This window comes from Copadichromis virginalis, linkage group LG3 (genome assembly GCF_057382275.1).
Source record: "Copadichromis virginalis isolate Kocher_CV1m ecotype Utaka linkage group LG3, C_Virginalis_male_GT1.1, whole genome shotgun sequence".
NCBI classification, from domain to species: domain Eukaryota; kingdom Metazoa; phylum Chordata; class Actinopteri; order Cichliformes; family Cichlidae; genus Copadichromis; species Copadichromis virginalis.
The window spans coordinates 54,197,583-54,222,543 of record NC_140620.1 but is presented as its reverse complement, the minus strand read 5'-3'; the positions used below and the strand labels follow the sequence as shown (position 1 = coordinate 54,222,543).

The window sequence follows — 24,961 nt, the reverse complement described above, 5'->3', positions numbered from 1 at the left end:
ATTACATGCCAAGCGAATGATTCAGAAAAAGCATCCAGCATTGCTGGGGCCAGGTTCCCGAGCTGAAGCACTTAAAATAAAATAACAAAAAAAAAAACACAAAGAAAGACTAAACATTTTTTTCTATTTTGAATTTGAATTTGAATTTTCACCTACTTTGAAAAAGAAGCTTTCTAATTATTTTCCTCCTGACTTTACATTTCATTTCATCAAATGTGTTTTTTTACTTGAATATTGGACTGTACTCTAAAGCAGTCATACGACTCTCCTACAGCAGAGGCTGAACACAGCACACTGTGCATGAATATGAGTCATTACATGCATGTTTTGAATTCTAGTTAAATGAGACAGGCTGAAAGAATGGCCCAGAACTCAATATAAAACGTCTTATAAAAAATGAATTTAGACTGTGATAAAATCTGCCCTCTTCATTTAATGAAGATGAGATGAGAAATAATTCATTTATCTTCTTTTGGGAAGTTCTTTGTTACAAAAGCTGAAATAACAACAGTATTAACGAGAAGCATTCAAAGAGTTCAAACGTCTGCCAAAGCAGCTTACTCAGTATTTACGTTTAATGGAATAGCATTGTATTTTGCATATATTAATTTTTGCGTGCAGTTTAAATCACGTAAGGGTAGCATGACAGATGTTTACTTTGATTAAACAAACATTATGTCAGAGTATAAAATGAATGATGAATTTGTGAATAACTGGACACGAATAACTTGAGCTCATTAAATATTATTATTAATATTATTATTATTTTTATTACCACAGTATATATTTCTAACTAGGCAGGTCTGTCTCCTGGCAATACTTTCTTTAAAGACAACAAATTTTGGGATCAACAGGCAGATGTAAAATGTAAAAGTGAGGTCAGAGGTCAAATGTGACATGATATTTAGAGTCACCATAGTCCAGTGTCATTTTTAAAATGCTGCCAATATAAACAAAGGCAGTAGAATTTTAAGCAGGGTTTTTAAAGAATGTATCATGATATTTTAAATCTTTATACTTTCAATATGTTGACAATACACACCATAGTTGTGAGAATCAGGCTTTTTGTTAATTTTCAACCAATGGACATTAAGTTGACTTTGAAAACCTTGGAAGATGTCAGGGAAATTTTAATGGATTGTTAATATGACCCCATGCTACACATCTAAAGTTTTAACAGAATTGATTCAAAACCTTCAGTGTTTTGATTCAATCTGATGGTGTCACTAGTGACACTAGCTCCGATTTTGCTGTAAGAATCTCTGCTTCCTCAGGAAATGAAGCCTGCTCATAACTTTTTTATGTGCAGCAAGTGTTTAGATCTTCCATTTCAACCTGTTGTCAGTGTGGATGTCCTGGTACTTGCACTATATCAAAGTCATGTCCCAAGACAGACAAGAGACATGTAGTTGTCCTTTTCCATCTGAAGTCTATCAGCAACGCTCTGGTCTTATTCATATTCAGAAGCATATAGTCATATGCTTCTGACCACTGCACCAAATCATCCATTAGTGCTCTGTATTCCTCCTCCTGCCCATCACTAACACATCAAATCATTGCAGAGTTGTCTGTCTAGCTCTTCAGGTGGCATGACTCAGAATCTGCACAAGGTAAACAGGAATTGAGACAACAAAGTCCATTGTGGAGGTCCTGCACTGCACACCGTTTGAAGCATTACAGCAATGTTTTTATTTGAGGTTTGTGACACAGCTTTTCTCTTTTTCTTTGCTAATAATTCATCTTTAATATCACAGTAATATTTAATAAAAGAGTATTTGATTAACTTTTTTTTTGTTGTTGTTGGGTATATATATCTTGGAACATATTTGAACAAACCTGTATAGAAACAGAGGTGGGACAAAGTACCAATAAGTAAAACTTTCAGGTATCTGTACTTACAGAAGGATTTATTTTTATGGCTACTTTTTCCATAAATACACTCAGAAAATGATTTAAAATAAAATGGTGTCTGTTCAACTTAAATTTAGTTGATTGACTCTGAACATATACCAATCATATACCAATCATCTTGAGTTGTGTGTACTTTCAGCATCTAACTATAGAAGAGGAGCGAGCATAAAGAAAATGCAATGCTCTAACAGCTCGACAAATATCACCAAACAAGCTGTTTCCGGGCACTTTGTCACACGGTGTGTCAGGTAGCTAAAGGTACAGCTGCTGGATTCCCCGGAGAGAGAAGAAAATGAGATATGAAGAAAGTACAGGAAATACAGGACCGGAGATTAGCAGAGATTATTTTTTTAAGATAACAGCTGCTCAGTGACATTTGTTCAACTGGAAATTTAAAGCTAACATGTAAAGTCCTTGTTTATTTTTTAGAGATTTTTGAAAGGATATTGAATGTATACTTGATGTATTGCTGAAATACTCATTTTCCTGTTGACATATGGAGGCAGTTGACAATATGTACTTTTTTTTAGCACATGCATTTATACTTCTACCTAAGTAATGAATGTGTGTATTTTTGCCAACAATATTCAAATGTTTTGGGGTTTTTTTTACAATTGATTTATTTTAGATCGGTTAAGCATAACAGTTACACATGAACACACCAATGCAAACGCGAAACACATCTGGCATATTTCATTTAAGACAGCTTGATGGAGATGCTTGTGGGCACTGGTTTGACTCAGCTGGCCTTGCCTCTGTTTTCCACACTTTTAAATCCCCATGTATCTTAATAATGTTCTCTCTTCTCCAAATCCCCTTATTCAATTATGGCAGCTTCTAATACATGTGTCAACATGTTTCATTAGTCAGTCCATCTCTCCCACCAAAGAGATTAGCTTTCACTTTTTTTCTTTTATTTACTAAATGCTGAAATATCATTTTCCCCAGGACAGAGTGAGAACCGGGAAAGAGGAAATGATTGTTTTTGTTCATTACATTTCATTTTGGTCAGCCAGATGGAGCTATTTTTTTTTCCTTTCTTTGCTGAGCAGACTATTAAATATATGCTGCAGTTTACATTTAAACGCTTCAAGAACATTAGAGAAACTCTGGAACAAGACTGTGGTTTTAACTCTTTGCTCTCTGAACTCCTCAGCTTCACTTCTTTTCATCACAGAGTGAGTATTCATGAGCGTTTTACAGCAGAACAATGGCAAGAGTCTAGAAATAAGATACGAAGCAAGACTGTTTCATCTCAATAAGCGTGTATGCGTGTGTTACAGGAGGAAATGATTAATTCTATGACTGTAGGATCCCTTTGATATTTTGTGTGGTAATTCTTGGTCCCTTGAGGGTTCCATAGTTGTATCTTTATTGTTGAACTGAGAGTATTGAGGCCATGTGTAGGCAGGGACTAGATGAGATGCTACAGTACATGCATGCTCTGCAGATTTTCCCTATGAAAGCGCAGCACCTGTAGTAACGAAGAGCAGTGAAGAGCAACGGCTCACTGGTCATTATCATTCTCCCTCTGTTACACTCATCACCTGATTGTCTCATTGCCCCCCTCCTTCCCCATAAAACCCCACCCCCGCCTCCATCATAGCCTCATCATTATCAACTCCCTCACTGACTGAGTGCAGATGAGTATAGCGAAAACAGATGGAAAGACAAAAAGGTGAGAGAAGCTGAGGATTTCCACATTTGACGTTCTTGGTAATATAACAGGGTAAGTGTCAGGGCTTATTTTAAATAGTTAAACAACACAACAAAAATATAACAAACTTATTTTTAAAAAATTTTTCAGTTTTATTCATCGCATATTGACAAGTCTGATGTTTTCACAGTATAGGTAACTGATAACAATGCAGAGAAGAAGACTGCTGCTAGAGTTTAAACTGATTTAACGCTAAAACTAGTGCTGGCAGTTTTGAGACAGTCTTTAGCTGTCTCTGTATTTGGTAATTAGTTTTAATAGCAAGTTTGTTTCCCACCGTTGTGGTCACCTGCAGTGCTTTGCTGATGATTTTAAACCTAAACCTTTTCAAAATCGATCAGAGCGATGATACCGCTCACTTTGCCAGTTTCCCCGCCGTGTGCCAGCAACTGATTCTCCTATTAATCACTCTTAATCCACATAATTTTACTTGTTTGCTTTTGTTTGTTTGTTTTGCCCCTATATTATTTAATTACATAATCATTTTTCTATTGCCTTTTAGGGTATTTTACAGGGTACTTAGTACTTTGCTACTCAGTTAGCCGCTGCGCCCTTCCTCCTACCCTATTTACTCCTCCTTTCGCTTACCCCTGGTGACCTTAATTACAACATGTAAAAACCTGACCTGCATCCAATTTCCAGCTCCTGACCACAGTGACCCAAGATTAATACCCAATGGTCCAAATTCAATTAAATTCCCTTCTAAATAAGAACAACAAATTTAGTCCCAGGCAGCAGAGGATGGTGGGACAACAGGTTCACACCACTGGAGGAAATAACAAGCACACCAAAGATTCATGAAAGTAAAGGAAAAAAGGGGGGAAAGTGAGGCTAATACCAACATATAAATAATTACCAAGTTCACACAACTACACTCAACATTAATGGCATCCATTTATTACAGGTCAGCTGATGGACATATTTGGTGTTTTTGCAACTATGAAACAGTCACTGTTGAAAATGAGAACGTCAAATACTTTCTTCTATATTTTACAACCCATAAATGCATCTTATTTTTAAGTAGTTATTGGGTGATGGGGTAGGATCCAATCCCTGCTGTCACAGAGGAAAGAGCAAGATACACCCCAGACAGGTTGGCAGTCTATCACAGAGCTAACACACATCTACAACTCATCTACAACACTTCACAGTCCAAATGTGTTGTTGAGGGATAGTTTCATGCTGCCTTGTTAGTTATGCTCAGAAGTAAGAATCAGACAGATGAGTGGTTACCACTGCACAACCTGTCAGGCTAGAATCGGTTTCTGTAATTTGAATGGGCAGCAGCAGAGGTGCAGCTGTGCTACCACGAGAAGCTCGCTTTGATTTGAAAAAAAAAAAAAAAATCTAATTTAATTTATTCATTGTTTTTCAGATCCACACACCAATTTCAAACTGGATGAAATGTAAAGCTTCTCTGTCCATCTGTTTTTATTAACATAATATCCAACATAAGCAGCAGGGTGAGGGACAGGGTACACCTTGAATAGGCTGATAGTCTGTCATTGGAAAACATTGACTTTCTCATCCAATGAGAATTCCTTTGGACTGTAGAAAGAAGCCAACGCACGTACATTGGTAATATGACTATATTTTATCTCCTTCATTCCCTGATACGAGAGATCATACTGAGGTTCTTGATATAATAGCAAATCTTATGTACTACTTAAGTGACCTTTTGATAAACAGCCACCTTTGGTGTCCTCAAACCACAGCTCATTTCTCAGATGTCTGTAGTGCCTTAGTATCAAAGTTTGTATGTACACATCCCAACTGTTGGACTCAATTGAATTAAAATTAAAACCCTCCATACAAAAGTTTCATGTAATATCTATGAGCATTCAATACAGGAATGAAATGGAAATGTAGAGGCGAGATGATCATTTTTAAAAAATTTCCTTGAAGTCGTGTCTCTCTATGTTTGTCTCTCTGCTGTTTTTTTGCTCATCTCTTTGTTTTGCTGTTTACTATAATTACATATAACAAACTTTTTTAAATTATTGTAATAAGAAGTTTTTAATTTACACAATTATCTGTACACATCATTTAACAATATATGCCAATTAACTGTTTTAACAAAAGTTCACGTAACTGTAAAGGATACAAAATAGTATTTGAAACAGTATTTGATAATAACCGCCAGCTTTTTCAGCTTTGACCTGTTATCTCAAAGCAGTATAAACAGTGCATACTGTATCTGTCCCTGTGATTTAATTAAGTCAGCAGGCATACTGAAATAAGGAATTTGCATTACTGCATCCACCCTTTGCACTGTACCAATTAGAAACCTTTCATGGATTGTGATCTTGTAATATTTCCACAGAAGTTCCTCCCTGAAAAGACTTTTGGAGGGGGATTTTAATTGAACTAGCAGCAGGCTGTAGCCCTGAGACTTTTATCATTGTCAGTAATACGACACTGTGCAGGTTGATTTTGTTTAATGATAAAATAATCACTTTGGGAATTAGAATAAAAAAATGTGGCTTCTATTCTTTCATATCTATATATAAGAATTAACAACATGGCTGAGGTGTTTGTGCAGCATTTAGAGAACTCTTTTGGTGTGATGCAGAGACAAAAATAAACAAGAACAAACTAATCAATTTCCCTTTACCTCATTTTGTGCATTTCCACTAAAAAAAGTTGTCTGCTTTAAAAAAGTTTATTAAAAAAACAACAACCTGTGATCAGAGAGAACAGCTGCCCCGCCACAAATTGCTGATGGGACTTTTCCACTGCAACATGTAGTGTGCACTTGTTATATAAAAACTAAGCAGGCTTTCATTGTGCAGGGTGCTGCGTTACAGTGTGTAGTGCTTATATAATAAAAGCTGAATTGATATTGCATAATATAAGCATTCTATTTATCTCTCTTTGGAATCCACTACATGTGATCTGCAATTATTAGGTTTTCCTTGGGCATGATTTTTTCCCTCTAATTATGTAATTATACATATATGTATAATATACTGGGGGGAGCGAGCTTTCGCTGTTGTGGCACCAAAATTATGGAATAAGTTGCCCCCATATTAGGCTGGCCCCAACACTTGAAATTTTCAAATCACTTTTAAAAGCAGACCTTTTTTCCAAGACATTTTAGGAATAGTACCAGAGTCAGCTTGCAGTTTTAGTCAGTTTTTAGTCGCTCTTAATCTTCTTTACTTTGTTAATTTTATTTATTGTATTTATTTTTATTTATTTATTATTATTGTATATTATTATTGTCTATTTTATTCATGTTTTAATATTTACTGATTCATTTTTATCTTTTTTCATTTATTTATTTATTTTATTGTTATTTAATTTTCTTTGTCTGTTCAACGTATAGTTTTTAACTTTTATCGCCGTTTTTTTTTTTACTGGAAAGCAGTTTAGCCAACCATGTTGTTTTTAAAGTGCTCTATAAATAAAGTTGGATTGGATTGGATATATGTACAACATGTTTACACATTTATTTATTTTTTATCAAGTCTAAAGATAAAGTGGTTTTCAACCTTGTTTTCTCTGATGCATCATGAAATACAACAAACACAGGACCTAGGATGGGCTTTTGTTTGTCCTATAAGTGAAGCTAAGCCTTGACATTAAATTAGCCAACCAGATCTGAAATGACAGATCTCTTCAATTATTCTTTTAGATGAAATAAAAAAGATGGTTGGAATGATATTATGAATAAGATAAGGGAGTAAGTTGCATACTCTAGCCTACTAAAAAAATATATTGGTTAAAAGACAGAAAAGTTACCATCAAATTCAGGCGTATTTATTTTTACATAAAGCTGTTTATTATTGTGCCTATTATTGTGTTGCATTTTGTCATCTACAAAGATATGGCACATGTTGTGTCATACTGTGCACTGCCATACGGCACTGATCTGTGTTTTCATTACAAAGTCACAGGAGGGAATTCTTGAGCCAACCCACACTGTTAACGTCCTGCTTGTGAATACTGCCTACAGACAGATATATTTAAGTCAAGGTCAACTGTTCAACTTGGAAGAGACAGAGAGAAAAAAGAGAACAGAGAAAGTTTTATTTAAATTACTATATTTTACTTTCAGGGGTTTTTGCTGCACAAAAGTCATTCATTATTGTTTAACACCTACACTTGCACTGTTAAAATACATTTAACTGATGGAATTCTCTCTGTTGCACTGCTTTGTCAAGCTCTAATGTCAAGTTTATTTCATGTTCTTATTTTATATGTTCTGATATAATTTTGTAAAGTCCTTTTTTAAACTACATTTTAGTTTTGCATTATCTGTAAAGTAACCTAAAACCATTTCATATGTGCCATTTTTATAGGCTTACAATATGTATTAATAAATTCCCCTCTCGCCCATGCAGGTAGTCTGTCCTTCAAGCTTGGGTCCTCTAACAGAGGCCTGGCAGCTTGAGGGTCCTCCACAGTATCTTAGCTGTTCCCAGGACTGCACTCTTGGATCTCGAATGTTGTTCCTGGTGTCTCCCCCCTGACTTGTTCAGGCTCCCCCTTGCTGTAGCATTTGTGTTGTACATTGATAATCTTTAGCTGTGAGATTCTTCTGAATGTTGGAACACTGAGCTACTAGTTGTTTCACTGTCAATCTGGATGCTGGGTATCGAAAATTCCATAGGTCCCTGATCCGCAAGTAACCCCGTTGGAAAGGGTTACTTGCGTAGTAGCATTCCAGCAGCGCCCTATTTTCATCTCTTGCCCACCGATGCAGTCTTGTTCTAGTAGCCCACTTTTCGTCAGGGTGTCCTGGTTCCTCTACGCCGGATGCAGACCTTTTTAATTTTATGAAGCTCTCGTGCATGTCTGCGGTAGGGTTGGTTTTAGCAATTTTTTTTCCTGAAAAGATATTATTTATCGATATTGATATTATTTACCGGATTTTGCATGGAAAATTATGACTTTTGCTGTTGGCCAAGTAACAATGTATCATGCATTTCATAGTCAAAAAAGAATTACTTATAATAAAAGAATTTTTCATGTACACCATTTTATGAAAGGCAGCATTTCCACTGCATGGTACAGTGGGAGTTGTCTGGGCATATGATGTGACCTGTCAGTTTCTCTAAGTGAAGCTGCCAATAATGAGGCATGATTAGCCTGGGAAACTCAATGCAGGCCTCAAATCAATCTCTGAAGGGGGGAGACAGCGACTGGGACTGTCACACACCTCACACTCTGCAATTCGCTTTACCCAAGGGACACGGTGAAGGTCATGCAAGGTAGCCTCAGTCCAGCCCTGTCAATTAGCATTAGCATCATGAAAGTGATTATGACTTATGACCGAGAGAACACAAATTAACCAGTTGAATATTATGAATTCTAATATTTTAATGAATAGTTTTAATTAGATTCTATTTAGAATCCATTTGTGACGGCTATCACAGCTTTTTATTTGAAGATACAAAAACGAAAACGTTTATGACGCAAGCAACTACTCATCCCAGGCTTTACGGTGGGGACTGTATGAAGCAGATTCCAGCTGCTGTAGAGCTCCATCCATTTTCGCCTGCTGCTGTGTCAGGAGAAATTTCTGCCTGTGTGAGGACTTCTGTCATCCTGGCCTAATGTCTCTGCAGTAACCCTGCAGGCTTCAAGCCAGCTAGCCCCTTATTCCCAGGCTTTGGAAAAGGGTGAAAGAGGTCACTGCTAAATTTTAAATGATCCCTTGGGGTGTACAATGAGGATAAAAACTCTAAGTGGATGAAGTCATGCTTTGTAAATGTTGTAGCATCTTAATCCAAGATCAAAGAATGCTACTTTAAATCTTCTTCTAATGTCAATTTTGCTTCTATTGAATTAACAAGGCAACTGTTGTTGTGATTTGGCTCTAAACAAAAGAAATTGAACCTAAATGGAAATATTCATCTTTATACTGGAATTATTGTTTAAAATGATAGCTTGAAAATGTCACATCACTGTTTGTTTTTTCAAACTACTTCATATAAACTCAGGTTCAGGGTTGGTGTGGTTCTCAGCTGTTAGCGCCTGTGATTCACACCAAAAAGTTCTAGGTTCAGAGCATGTTTGCATGTTTGCATGTTCTCCTTATGTCTGCATCAGTTTCCTCCCAAAGACACGCATGTTAGATTTATTGATGATTCTGAGCTGTCCTCTTTATTCGCCCTGTGATAGTCTCACTGTCTGCCTAAGATGTACGCTTAAAAGTCTTATCCCAAATCAGTTGGGACAGACTGCCCTGCAGCTTTAAGTTGGTGAAGCTTTTAAGGAGATGGATGGACAGAGACACTTTCCACTTCCAGTAGCTTAATATGAAAACAGTCGTCTTTATACCCGTATCATTCTGTGCAATGAATTTTAGCGATGAAATGTAGAACTGAACAAAACCATCTTCTGGGAGAAAGAATTTAAACTAAAATATTGTTTCTTCTTGCTTCTTCAGATGAAAAAGCAAAGACAACAACAAACCAGAAAAACAGAAAACCACTTAACTGTCTAAAATAAAATTCTTACTTCCTATTCCTATGGCCGGCCTTATTTGAAGATTTAGAAATGCTGAGGTTAAACAACTGAACTTGTTAGTTTTGTATGGTCCATGAACTTGTTACAAAGTTTTCATTTCTTTTTGTTCGATCTAAATGTGACAATTTTAAGATGTAAGCAGTAAAACTTGAAAATCAGGTTAAATGTTGCAGTGAGCGATTCACAGTACAATGTACAACCTCCAGTATTGTTCTGCTTGATGACCTCTGAATCTCTTCCCTTTATCTCGTGGGCTCATTCAGCCTCCTTTTCTTCGTGTTGCATCTTTTACCTCTCACCTGTGTTCTCTTTCATTTCTCTCTCCCTCGCCTCTTCCACTCTTTGTTGTCTCTCTCACTGTACTCATTGCCTGTTTCACTAGTCACAGTTTTTTTTGTGCCAAGGCATATCAAAAATGATTCAGTAAAGTCTGTGTGTGAATTCTCTATTTTATACAGTAATATACTTGGATAACTATGATACATTATGATACTATAATTATGCCGTCTGTGTTATTGTCAAACTCAGTCTATACATTTATACGTTTAAAAGGAATCATCAGTGATATGACCAACACTACTGAAATGTGTTATCACATCAGAGTTTTTTTTTCTCTTCCTATTCTTCTGTTCTTATCGTCATCACCGCCTCTCTTCACATCTGACATTGAATGACTGGAAGTAATGTTAGTTGTCTAGCTAGCTGGTTCACTCAGCAACAGGTGTATAGATACTGTTTAATGTAGCTCAACATTGTCGCCATTAGTCCAATCAGGTAAGTAAAGTAAGTAAACTAAGAGCATCAAAGTATTAGAGGGACATATAATATTATATAGAATATTACATTTTTGCAGTGTTAAAATTATTAAGTACATTTTATTGCTAGTGATATTGTATTGACTGATACTGACTGATTTCTAATATGAGAGGAGCATTTTTTAAATTGCTGCCTACTTTCATATTTTTTTTTTTTTAGCTGTATATGATCTCTAAAGGAGAGCAACAGCTCCTTTAAGTTTTGAGGTTGGGCCTCCATGGATCGCATTTGTTTGTCCAGAACATCCATAGATGCTTGATTGGATTTGAAGGCGAAGTTTACACCTATTCAACTCAACTCAAAGTCATTGTCGTTGTCCTCAAACCACTCCTGAACCATTTTTATTGTGTGGCTGGGCTTTTATAGTGCCATCAGGAAATACAGTTTCCATGACAGGATGTACATAGTCTGGAACAATGCTTAGGTAGCTGTCAAAGTAACATCCAGGTGGATAGAAGGGCCCAAGTTATTCCAGCAAATCACAGACCAAAGCATCTGGCTGGCTAGCGTTCTTCCTATTGTGGACCTTGGTGGTCCCCAGGTAACCACTGCACAGGTCCCAGCAATCCACATAATGTAAAACATGATTCATCAGACCAGACCATCTTCTTTCATTGTGGGTCATAAAATTATGCCTGATTGGTGTAGAGGTTAACAATCACTGTATGTGTGATGATGTTCATGCAAAGTTTTGTTGAGACTGGCCAACCTATTGCAGAGGTACATGAAGCGATATGAACATAAAACATTAACAGGTTGTTTTGCAAACTGCAGGTATCTTTGTTTAACATCTGGCAGAATGTCAAGCTACTGATAATTTAGTAAGTAATTCACTGCAGATGCTACTAATAATGCATTAGTAGCATCTGCACACATTGTGACAGTGTATTTTCATTTGTGCATAATTTGGCATGTATTGCTTGCATACATACACTTTTACTGTTCTGTTTCGAGTTAAGGACTTATTACTGTTTCTCAAATGACAGAGACTACAGAGACTTTAAATTTAGTTTGATTATAAAGGGCAGTGGGCAATGTTTTTTTTGTTGTTGTTTTTTTTTGTTTGTTTGTTTGACAAATCAGACTGGGGACAGGAACCATATGGTGTTAATACTTGTGCTTTTACAGGTGGAATATATATATATATATTCAGTGAGCATTCAGTGAGCCCATTTCCTTTTAGCCTCCTGGGACCCTGTTTCCTCATATGGGCATATCATATATATATACCTGGAGAACCCATGGGGTCATACAGATAGCATTGGTTTTCTAGGGAAACCATGGGGTCAAATTTGACCCCATGTGTTCTCCAGGGTTAAATATATGTGTGTGTGTATATATATATATATATATATATATATATATATATATATATGTGTATGTGTGTGTGTACTTTATACCGTACTTCATTCAGCTCAGTAGAGTATTTTAAAAAGTGCTTTCTGTTCAAAGAGGATTTTTATGTTTTTATAGTGATCTGAATAAGCAGCTTCATTCATGCATTTATAATCCTGTTATATTTCATACAGGTATCTTTTGTTTTTTCTTTTTTTTTTGCAAAGGGTCTATATGTATTTACCTTTGCCCTACAGCATCCTGTATCCATAGCAAATCTTTTATTTTATTTTATTTTATTTCGTTTTATATGCAAAAAGCACTTTGTGCAAGTTTTGCAAATAATATGAACATTTGTAGTGCAAAAAAAACAATAATTGTCTGCTCAGCAACTTTGAAGTGATCATTGGTAAGAGTGTGCTGGCAGTGCGTAGGTGAATTTGGTCACAAAGAGGGTTTCTGCACCAAATATTTCCTTTTCTCTTTGGTCATCTCTTTGGTTACCCTTAGCATGTAAAATTTTTTAAATAACTCAACAACTATTAGGCAAACAGTAATAAAATGTGAAAAAAAGTGCCATAAATAACAAACAAAGAACGTTTGTATTAAAGGTAAAAGTTAAGCCCCATAAGGGTCATAAACTTCACGGTCTTGAAGGTTAACCCATATTAGTAGAATATATAAAAACCTTAAAAAATGTATAAATGTATGATTCATATTTAATCAATGTGCTTCCACATTAAAGAAGAGTATGCAAAGGATTTTGAATAAAGAGCCAAAACAGTCAATTGCACACTCTGTGTAAACAGCATTGGTAAAGTTATGCAATTTCAGTATCATACATGTGAATACAAAAAATATTGTGATTAAACATTTATAAACTTCAACAGAGCTTATCCTATTTTTCACATGAAATAAAATTGTATAAGAATTCTCACTGTAAAATGTAATATTGTGTTTAATTAAAAATATTAAATAGGCTGAACTCAATTTTTAACAATTTGTTATTAGTCAAAGGAGCTTGCAAAGAAAAGCGTCTGGACTTCTTTAAGTTACTTGAAGACGTTTCACCTCTCATCCGAGAAGCTTCTTCAGTTCTAAGGTCAAATGGTGGAGAGTCCCAGATATAAACCTAGTGGGAGTTTCCCCCCACAGAGGGACAAAAGGACCCCCTGATGATCCTCTAATCGCCTGAGCCAAGGTGTGAAACTGGGTGTGGGTCCCAATCAGCCAGAGTTTCGGGTGTGTTCATTGTGAAACCTGGCCCCACCTTATCATGCGAATTCCTGAGGTCAGATGGCCCAGGATGTGAGTGGGCGTTAAGGCGTCTGGGAAGGGATCTCAAAACTGGAGGCCGTGGAGACTGTCAGAAAACGACTACAAGAAGACAGCTCCTTGGAGGACAGGACCAACTTCACACCCGATCAGATTTGCACACTGTTAGACCTCTGCCTCACCACTACATATTTCAAATACAACGAAGGCTTTTACAGACAAAAACATGGCTGTGCCATGGGCTCCCCCGTGTCACCTATTGTAGCCAACCTTTACATGGAGGAAGTGGAAAGGAAGGCTCTTGGCTCTTTCAAAGGAAGAGTACCCAGCCACTGGTACAGATATCTGGACGACACCTGGGTCAAAATCAAGACACAAGAAGTGGAATCCTTCACTGCGCACATTAACGCTGTGGATAAAAACATCAAGTTCACCAGGGAAGACACAAAGGACAACTGTTTGCCTTTCCTGGACTGCGCTGTGCACATTGAAGAGAACGGCAAACTCAACATCGAAGTTTACCGGAAGCCCACACACACGGACCAGTACCTCCTCTTTGACTCCCATCACCCTCTGGAACACAAACTTGGAGTAATTAGGACCCTACACCACCGGGCAGAACATGTTCCCTCTAAGCCTGAAGGAAAAAAGAAGGAACACACGCATGTAAAGGAAGCACTCAAAACGTGCGGCTATCCCAAATGGGCGTTCTTAAAGTCAGCAAAGAGGCACAGAAAAGAAGACCAGACACCAGCGAGGGAGGATAAGAAGGACAGACGCAACAACATTGTCATCCCCTATGTAGCCGGTGTATCAGAAAAACTCAGGAGAGTTTTCTCCAAGCATGACATCCTGGTGCATTTCAGACCCAGCAACACGCTCAGACAAAAACTGGTTCACCCGAAAGACAAAACGCCAAAACACAGACTTAACAATGTGGTGTATGCTGTATAGTGCAGCGAGGAATGCCCAGACCTCTACATTGGAGAGACCAAACAGCCACTTCACAAGCGCATGGCACAACACAGAAGAGCCACCTCCACAGGACAAGACTCAGCAGTCCATCTGCATCTTAAGGATAAAGGACACTCTTTCGAGGATGCCAATGTTCACATTTTGGACAGAGAGGACAGATGGTTTGAAAGAGGAGTGAAAGAAGCCATCTATGTCCACTGTGAGCGACCATCTTTGAACAGAGGCGGGGGTTTACGACACCAACTCTCTGCCATCTATAATCCAGTTTTGAGATCCCTTCCCAGACGCCTTAACGCCCACTCACATCCTGGGCCATCTGACCTCAGGAATTCGCATGATAAGGTGGGGCCAGGTTTCACAATGAACACACCCGAAACTCTGGCTGATTGGGACCCACACCCAGTTTCACACCTTGGCACAGGCGATTAGAGGATCATCAGGGGGTCCTTTTGTCCCTCTGTGGGGGGAAACTCCCACTAGGTTTATATCTGGGACTCTCCACCATTTGACCTTAGAACTGAAGAAGCTTCTCGGATGAGAGGTGAAACGTCTTCAAGTAACTTAAAGAAGTCCAGACGCTTTTCTTTGCAAGCTCCTTTGACTACGATGACCTGGATGACTGAGAACTTTCACAGACAATTTCTTATTAGAACTCGATTTAAATAAGTTACCAGTACTTTTTATGCAAAAATGCTGATAAACTCAGTTTATTTGAGTGGTCTTAACTTAGAAAAACTAAGTAAGCTGGAAGTTTCGCTTCTCAGGGCGGAAGGATGAAAGATGTGTTTTGAAAATGCCACGTGACTACCGTCCTCCTCCCTCTCGGATCAGTCCGCATGTTCATGGTGCCAGCATTTGTTATGGAATAAGTTGAGCAAACGTGGAGAAGCGTCAGCTCAAGAGATTATTGTCATTGCTGTGGATCTTTACCTGATACAATGACTTGGTGAGTAAATGTTTACTCTTATTCAAACTGATTTTGTGGCTTCTCTTAGTTTAGCACCAGATTTATAATCTTGCTAGCTAGTTAGTGTTAGCCTAGCGTTGCTGCTGCCGCTGGGCTCATGTTACTTAAAAATTAACACCACAGCCTTAAAAACCTTACAGAAAATATGTCTGTGAAATTTTCTGTTGATTGTTTGAAATAAAAAAGTGAGATAAGAAGATAAGAGCCCAGACAAAATTCTTCGGGAGGTGTCGCCCTTAGGGGTAGGGTGGGGTGTGGGGGGTATTTTCAATCCATAGCCATAACTAACTAACTATATATCATGTTTAACCTGAGTAGCAAAAGAGTGCAGGGGGGGTTGAAAACAATAAGCCAGGAGTTAGCTGTGTTCCTGGACTCTATCAAGCCTTGTCCTCCCGGTCAGCTATCGTGCTGGTGGATAACAGAGCTCTCCGAAAACATGGAAGCACTTTTGCAAATATGTGATATTTTGATAAATTAAGTAGATATTTGAGCATTACACACCGCCTGAAAATATCTTAAAAGGTTATTTTGTGACCCAGAAAGGGTAGTCTGGGGAAAAGGAGGATCACATTTGTCCCCGGTTGTCGGAGCCTGTGCATACTTGTAAGCACGGCAATGGCGGAGGAGCGCGGCTAAAAAACGTATTACTTTTTCAGGCGAGAATGTAGCTGTGTAGAGTTCAAATATCTGCTCGATTTATCAAGACATCACATATTTGCAAAAAAGCTCCTATGTTTTCGGAGACGTCCATTTTCTTTCATGCTTTGTGGCAGCTTTTGAACATCTGTGGCATCTGTTAATGTCAAATCTAGCCTTTATTTAACAACATAAGCAAACTCTATGTTACAATAATTGCACAGCCATTAAGGATAAAATCAGTTTCTGAAAAATGTTCTAAATGAACTAACAAGGCTGTACAGTGTACTCAAAATGAGTAAGTTGCCCTAACTTGGTCATCTTACGTAAACTTGATCCAATTTTTTTGAGTTCTGGAAACAAATGAGCTTTTACAGAGTACTCAAAATAAATAAGTTGTCCTAATTTAGTCATTTTTAGCTAAGCTTTACTCAATTTTTTTGAGTTCTGGGAACTAATTAGATTTTACAGTGCTCAGAACCACTGCTTAAGAGCCAGTATTTGATGTCATAATAAAATAATAGAATCTGTTTCTAAAAAGCATACTGTATAAAAATGATCTCCTGCAGATTTCACAATTGTTATGAGCTTCATTGCACTATTCAATAGTTCTACATAGCTTAAATGGTGCAGACTATAAATTGCCCTGCAAGCTCAGAGATGGCTATCTTGGCTGGGACTTAGTCAATTACATTGCAGGTTAGATACAGATCATGCTGTATATTCCCTTCATTATTTTGTTCAATATCCCCACAGAGAGCTACATTAAACCTGCCAAGAGACCTGGTTAATTCGATTCCCAGTATGCATCATGCTGGCCTCTCCAAAAGGCAAGATGGTGGTGGCAGCAGGGGACTTCATTCACACAGAAATCAAATGGTCCATGGGTAAAAGCATCTGCAATTCCCAAGCCAAAGGCCTGGAAATGTTGACAATTTAGAGCCATTAACTTGCACATAAATTTCTATTATTGAAAGCAGCAGTTTATTTGGGGCCTTTTAATTAGTTTGCTAAAGCTTAAATAGCTTCAGGGTTGTTGTTTAGAGTGAAACGTGAACACCTTGGAGACTTCTGGACCAAGAAAATTGGGTACATCTATATTTAAATGCTAGTTAGGATAAACTGCTCACTGAATTGGACTGTTTATATTGTTATAAATGAACTTTCATGAGACAAAGCTAACTATGCATATAACGAATCATTGTTGTTTATTTTCACGTTAAATCATTAATTTGTGGATATCAAAAGTGGGAATATACTCATAGAATAAGTTAATGTTGTTGCTAGAGTGGAATGTATTATTTCAAATAAAATAAAAGGAAATTTCTAACATTTATGCAGCTTATGGGACTGACTGGGCCCTTTTAAATTCCCCAGATCTCAATCCAGTCATGTATTGATGAGATGCCCTGGAACAAGGCTGATCCACGGGAACCCCACTCTGCTATCTGCAGAACCCAAAGGATCAACTGTGAATGTTGTGGTCCCAAATACGGTTAAATTTCTGCATTTGTGAAGAAATTATTTCAAGGTAATGTAATATAAATATCTGGATCAAGTCAGACCACAGTGTGCTTGAAATAAACTAGTTTTTAAAAGTTTTCATGATTAATTTGTTTGGGCTGCCTCCCTATTTTTAAAAATCAGAATTTCATTATGAACCATGTATCATAATGAACAATAATGTACAACTCAGTTTCACCAAAACAGATTAAATGATGATTTTCTTTTCATTTATTTTCATAAGTACCTTTATGTGACAAAACAAAACTCACTGCAAATAAATCACGTAGCTCTATAAGATAATTTTGTCCAGTTCCATCATCACATAGGATGGTAAAATATAATTTTGTTATTAATTTTAATCGTGGCAAGAAACAAAGCTATTAACCCTTTAAGACTTGTCTTCCTTCTCTCACCCCAACCGGTCGCAGCAGATGGCCGCCCCTCCCTGAGCCTGGTTCTGCTGGAGGTTTCTTCCTGTTAAAAGGGAGTTTTTCCTTCCCACTGTTGCCAAAGTGCTTGCTCATAGGGGGTCATATGATTGTTGGGTTTTTCTCTGTATCTATGAAGCGCCTTGAAGCGACTTATGTTGTGATTTGGCGCTATATAAATAAAATTGAATTGAATTGAATTGAAGACCTACCATAGAACCAAGTCCACCAGAGATTATATTATATTTTTACATGTTGTAGTGCCATTTTTGGGAGCATTTCAAGTTGCTATACATCAATACAACCATTATAGCCCAAATTTTAATAATATGTCTGCATTAAGTGCATAGTAATTACATACATTGCAAAAAAGTGCAATAAACTACAGAAAATTTTTGATTTTGTTTTTTAACATATATTTCTAGTTAGAGAAATTTAAGAGGCTTAGAGAAAGTCATAAAGTCAAACATAACTTTTAAAAACACCAGTATAAACTCATATAGGCCCTGATGGTAAAAAACGACATTTCCGCAAAATGACGTCACTTCCGGTTTCGGGCAGGACATGGAGGACATGCGATAGTGCCTTTAATACCATCCGGCCCTGTATGCTTCAAGAAAAACTGAACAGGATGGAGGTGGACCCCTGCCTGGTGGCTTGGATCTCCGACTACCTCACCGACAGACCACAGTACGTCAGGCTGAAGGACATCACGTCTGACACAGTGGTCAGCAGCACAGGAGCACCACAGGGAACTGTGCTGTCCCCTCTTCTCTTCACCCTGTACACCTCTGACTTCTGCTACAACTCTGAATTATGCCACATTCAGAAGTTTGCAGACGACACAGCCATCATGGGGTGTATCTGGGATGATCAGGAAGAGGAGTACAGAAGTCTGGTGAGGAACTTTGTCGCATGGAGTCACACAAACCACCTGCAACTCAACACCTCAAAGACTAAGGAACTGGTTGTGGACTTCGGGAGGTCTAGAGCAGGTCCACTGCCGGTTCAGATAGAGGGGGAGGAGGTGGAGGTGGTCAACAAGTACAAGTACCTCGGGCTGTGGGTGGACAATAAACTGGACTGGTCATGCAACACAGAGCACCTGTATAAAAAAGCCCAAAGCCGACTGTACTTCCTCAGGAGGCTGAGGTCTTTTAACATCTGCAGGAAGCTCCTGAGGATGTTTTACCAGTCGGTGGTTGCTGGAGTACTTTTCTATGCTGTGGTGTGCTGGGGGAGCAGCACAGCAAAGAAGGACTCATGCAGGCTGGAGAAACTGATCAGGAAGGCTGGCTCTGTGGTCGGCATGAAGCTGGACACTCTGGTGACAGTGGCAGAGAAAAGGACATTAAAGAAACTGATGGACATTATGGACAATGCCAGACATCCTCTGCACACGGCCATAAACAATCAGAAGAGTCTGTTCAGTGACAGGTTGCTTCTCCCAAAGACAAGAACTAACAAACTTAAAAACTCCTTTGTCCCACACGCCATCAGACTGTTTAACTCCTCCCTGGAGGGGAGAGGGAGGGGAAACAGGAGGACAAAGGAGGGGGGAACAACTAAGCTGTAGTGCCTCTTCACCTCACTGTGCAATACCTTTTGTGCAATACTTTTGTAAATAGTCAACAGTGCAATAGACTCAATACTTGAAATGTGCAATTCACTTGTATTTTTATTTTTATTCCTATTTATTCTATTTATCCCCTTCGTATATTTTATTTATATTGTCTCTGTATTTATATATATGTGTGTGTGTATATATATATATATATATATATATATATATATATATATATATATATAATATTCTAACTCTGTAACTTCTGTCGGTGCTGTGCTTTTTTGGAAATCGAATTTCCCAGAGGAACCCACCCGAGGGATTAATAAGTTCTATCTAATCTAGTTCACGGAAGTGTTATGAACAGCTGATCGGATTGGCAAAGCGTGTTTCTGGAATATTATGTTTTTGCTGCTGCAAGTGCTTTTTATGCAGTTTTTGCAAAGCTATATGTGGAAGGAAACTGTGACTTAGGACAAGCTGATGGCATAACATGTAAGTACAACTCCTCTGGTTTCATATGCAAAAAATATTATTGCGCTAGCTTACGTGGTTGCAGTGCTACCGGGATTTAAAAATAGTTACGCAAAACAGAGCGTGCCTGCTCCCACCAGCTTTAGAGAACAATTAGCTGCTTCATTTAAGGTAGAAGCACAGGAGACAGATTCCATTCAAATGTGGAGATGAATTACATCGCCTGGACCACAAAATTGAAAGATCAAAAAATTGACCCAAATTTAGTTAGATTTAGGCAATACATGTACTTGTGAAACTTGTTAATGACGTTTGGGGAGCCCAATGACACAATAAAACAACAGTGGCAATTAAAAGAGTTCATAAGAAACAATCTTTTACCTTGAGGAGGTCTTGTAATAATGGAAGAGATGCTTTTTTGGCACTCAGAGAGGTTGACACCCCCAAAGCGCCACACTAAAACTTTATGCTTTATTTTATTTTATTTAACTTTTTTGTTTTATATGCAAATATATAAGGTTTAATATAAGGTTTTTACTGATGTTGACATTTAGTGTAACCTTGACCTGATTTTCCCTCAAATTAAATCAGCTTGAGCTGTTATTGGTATCTACCAACAGACAGATGAGATCTTGAAAACTATTGATGCTATAGACTGCTGTCAAAAAGACAGACAGAGCGATTACAAACGTCTTCCCTTCATGAGGAGACTAACAGCCACCCAGGCATGTGGAGTAACTCATTTCAGCAATTGTTTTGTTTGTTTTGAGAGAAGCCATTTATGATAAATTTGCTAGTGGACATTGTTCCCTTGAGTTTAGTTGCTGTTAATCGGTTTTCCAGGAGCTTCCAATCTTGTGTTTAACCGGTCAAGTTTCTGTTGTATCAATTTTGATTTCAGTTTGTTGCTTATCACCACTATCTTGGACTGTAGCTGTTGTTAGTAGTCTTTGTATTGCTTTAGAGATCTGCTGTAAGCCTTAGGGTCGCAGGGGGCACAGCATCAGCTGTTTCATGTGGCAGTAATGTGATAGTTCATTAATTGGACAGCAGAGGATTTGCTACTGAGTGAAGTGTCACAAAGCAAATAAAGTTTCCAGCGGAAAAACTAAATGCTTTAGATAATTCGTTCAGGAAAGTAAGTGCGTGTCCTTTCATGGTACATATACACTTACACATACAGAGATATGTACATGCGCATCTACTGTACCTGCTCTGACGTTTAATCAGTCAATCAGTTGTGTCTTCAGGATGACAAAACAATTTGTATTATTGTATTTTTTGTAATGTTTAATAATTGTATACTCCATAAATTTGACTTCTGTTCTTCTGTTCTTATTTAAATAATTAAATCAAAATGAAATGTTATGTTTTGGTTTACAAATATGCAGCCCAATGTGTGGAACTGACAGCAGCCTTACAGGCAGGCAGATAAAGATCGGCACTGACTAAAAGCTGGGGTTTGTCCTTCCAGCAGCTGTGAAGGACAGCCTTGGGTTTGAGAGAAGATGGACATTGATTTTCTTGGCCTGGTTATATGACCACTGTGCCGCTTGCCTCTGATCTTAAGAACTGACCAAAATTTTTCTTAAAAGAAATAAAATTTAAAAAATCCAGATCTGCATGGTTAGGGTACATGTGCATGTACACACAAACACACTTATACAAAATGTGTTTACGGGCATATTTGTTTTTATTTTTAAGATGTTTTTAGTGTGTGCATTAGGATCTCTGTATCAGTCAATGGTATTTGTTTCCCAGATTATTTATGTAGATCTTTTTTTTTCAATGTTGAAATTCAACATTTCCAAACCCCTGCTTTTCTAAAACAATGAATAAGATCCAGCGCCTTTGGGTGTGCCCAGTTTTCCTTTGAAGTGGTTGACTGGAGATTGAATGTTCAGTGTTGCATTTGAGGCCCAGACTCTAAAAGCTGGATCAGGCTGATCTAAGGCAGTCCATTTAGTTCAGTTGAATGGACTTACTACATTAGATATTGGCAGGACTGAGTAGCAGTTTGGAAGAATTTCATTCTAGCTGCAGCAGCTTTCATTTGCATGATAGGAAGCACAGACTTTCAAACACTCACTTAAAAACACAGAAGACCTGTGAGAAAGCCTAACAATGTTACTTGCTATTGCTTGTGATAACAAACCTTTTTTTCCTACTACCATCTACCTTTGAAAATAAAAGCATCAGACTTCACAAAAAGTATGATGATTTTATGGATGGAAACCTCTGCTTATCTTAAATAAATGAAGAAAAACAAAAAACATGGTAAAGATCATTTACGTACTATCACTGTAGTATTCACTTATAATTCAATTGAAGAAACATAAAAAAACAAATTAACATATACATTTCCCCTAAAAACAACAACAACAAATTATGTTGTATGTTTTAGCATGGTTTATTGCTTACCCTTCATTACGTCTGATGCTTTTAATTCAAATAGAGCACAAACAGTAGCAGGAAGAGAGTTTGTCTGAAGGAAGAATGATACATGAAAAAGCTTCTTCCAAAAGAGTGAACATTTATTTTTTGGATCTCATTAGCACGTGGCACACGGGAGAGCAAGGTCGGTTATTATTTCACTTCATTGTGAACACTTGTGGACTTTCTGTCATTTAAGTGAGCATGCATAAAGGAGTAGATTTGCTGTTTCAGACCAAATACACAGCAGGTCTTTCTAGATTAAGATGTGTTTAGCATTCTGTGGTTGCATTATTCTTGTAAACTAGAAGCAAGTCAGTCTTTTTAAGTTTATTCTGTAGGAATTACATTTAAGTCTAAATTTGCTGGGCTAAATCTGCATTTCACGTGTGATTAAGGGGATTTCTACATTACTCAGATTGTTTTATTATTGCCTGTTATGTTGAATGCATTTACTGATAGCACTCAACCAAAGTTTGTTGTTGTTATTAATTTGTTAATTAAAGAATTACTGAAAGTAGAATACAAATATTAATGTAAACATCAATTTATTTTCAGAGCAGTTGTTTCTTGACATAACTAAGACTCGACTTCCACAAAGTAAGATCCTAAAGTATGATTTTTTTTGTTTGATTGTTTTCCACAGTTCTTGTTGTCTTTCACAGGATGATCTTAATCTATTTAAGGAGACACAGTGGAGTATTTGGTTATCAATAAATCTTGTGTGAGTTAGACCATCATTCATGTATTTTAAGGGTGAAATAACAGTAACATAACATGAGATACTACACATACTACACTTTTTATGGTTCTTCATTATCAATTGTAGATAATATTACAATCAATTTGATTAATAATCAGTTATAGTTATTAACACAGAATTAAGTAGAAATGGGTTTTTGTGCATTTTTTAGCCCCGATGTTTGTTTGTTATAGGATCTACCACATGTGTCTGAGTAATCATTATAATCCTTCAAATTCTATGGAACAATGGTGCACTGGTTAGCACTGTTGCCTCAAACTTCACACTTGGCTCTGAGTACTGGAAGATACCTTAAGAAAAGGTATGTGCATCTAATCAGAACACTGGTTCATTGGTGCATCCCTTTTAGTTAACAAACAGGGCCATGTCAGCACAAAGTATGCATGTTGTCACCAACAATATCCTTGCATCTCCATTGCTCTGTAGTTCCCGATCCATAAACTTTGACCAAGTATATCTCTTCAAAAGTATGTCCCTGTTACTAAATAAGGCACAATGTATTACTGGGTGGTCTTGTGGGGTTAACACGGTTCATTTAACATTGTAATGTGAAACACCACCACATATTTACTATGCAGTTAAGTTAAGATGAGGAATAATTCCATTCAAAACATTTGTTGACACTTTGGAGATGCAAGGTCTGCAGAAATAGAAGCAGCATGTAGAGATGGCAGAGCAACGGAATGAAGTTCTTTGTTTTGTTTTGTTTTTTTACGTTTTGTCAGAATCGGCACATGAAAAAGGAAACACATGGGCTGAATAACAAGCAGATTCACTTCTTCTGATTGATGATGAGCAGTGATCAAAAAAAGCATGTCTTTTGCCCTCCATAGTGAATCAATCTGCGCACATCTAATGCAAACTAAATGTCTGTTTAAAGTGTGTTTTGATTTTCAGCATCAATCTTTAATACAGCTGGTACAGTTATGCAATATTTCTCATCATTATTATATAAGGCCTAATCTCAGCTTTGTGAAGCAAAAATCCAGAAATGATGAATGCTATGACTTTGGTTCAAATCATCAAACAACGTTATATTAGGTAAGATGAAATCTAAAGCCTATTTGACATTTTTAATAACCTTGATCATGTCTCTCTTTTGTTCTGTATCAATACAGGACAGTAACATTAAACAGTAAAAAGAAAGGGAAGGAGTTCAAGCCTGCTTGAAACATGGACTTAAACGATAGAAGAAAGCAACGTCTCCACCCCCAGAAACGGTCAGAACATGCATTGCACTTGTTCATTTTTTGCTTTAATGGCTTTGCTTAACACTTTTTTTATGAAGATTGGAGGTCAGATTAATACAATTGAGGAACTAATGAACATCCACTAAGTGTCGTTTAAAAGGGATGTTGGCTGCACAAATTGCAATCAAATATTCAGATTTAACCTTTGATCATGAATTAAACACCTTTCTGGAAAATTTGCAGACACTGAGGGAGAAAAGTGTGGTGTGCAGAGGTTAAACAGCTGGTGTGTGACATATGCAGCTCAGTGTATACATTGCAGTCAATAACATCAATAACATCCAGTGTTCATAGCAGTGTCAAAACACATTGTCTCAAAACAGAATAACAATGACAATTCAAGAATCATCAGAACTTGAACTGTTTGCCCTTTAAAACATCTGAGTGCCAAACAATGGGAATGTCAGCAGAGTGGTGAAGAGAAACTCTGC

At 37.4% G+C, this 24,961-nt stretch overlaps 1 protein-coding gene across 6 annotated transcripts in view; it reads right to left on the bottom strand.

Annotated features, from left to right (window-relative positions):
• Window positions 1–24,961, bottom strand: part of nrxn2b (neurexin 2b) — a 712,610-nt gene that overhangs the window by 506,793 nt on the left and 180,856 nt on the right. The gene's annotated exons all lie outside the window — the stretch shown is intronic.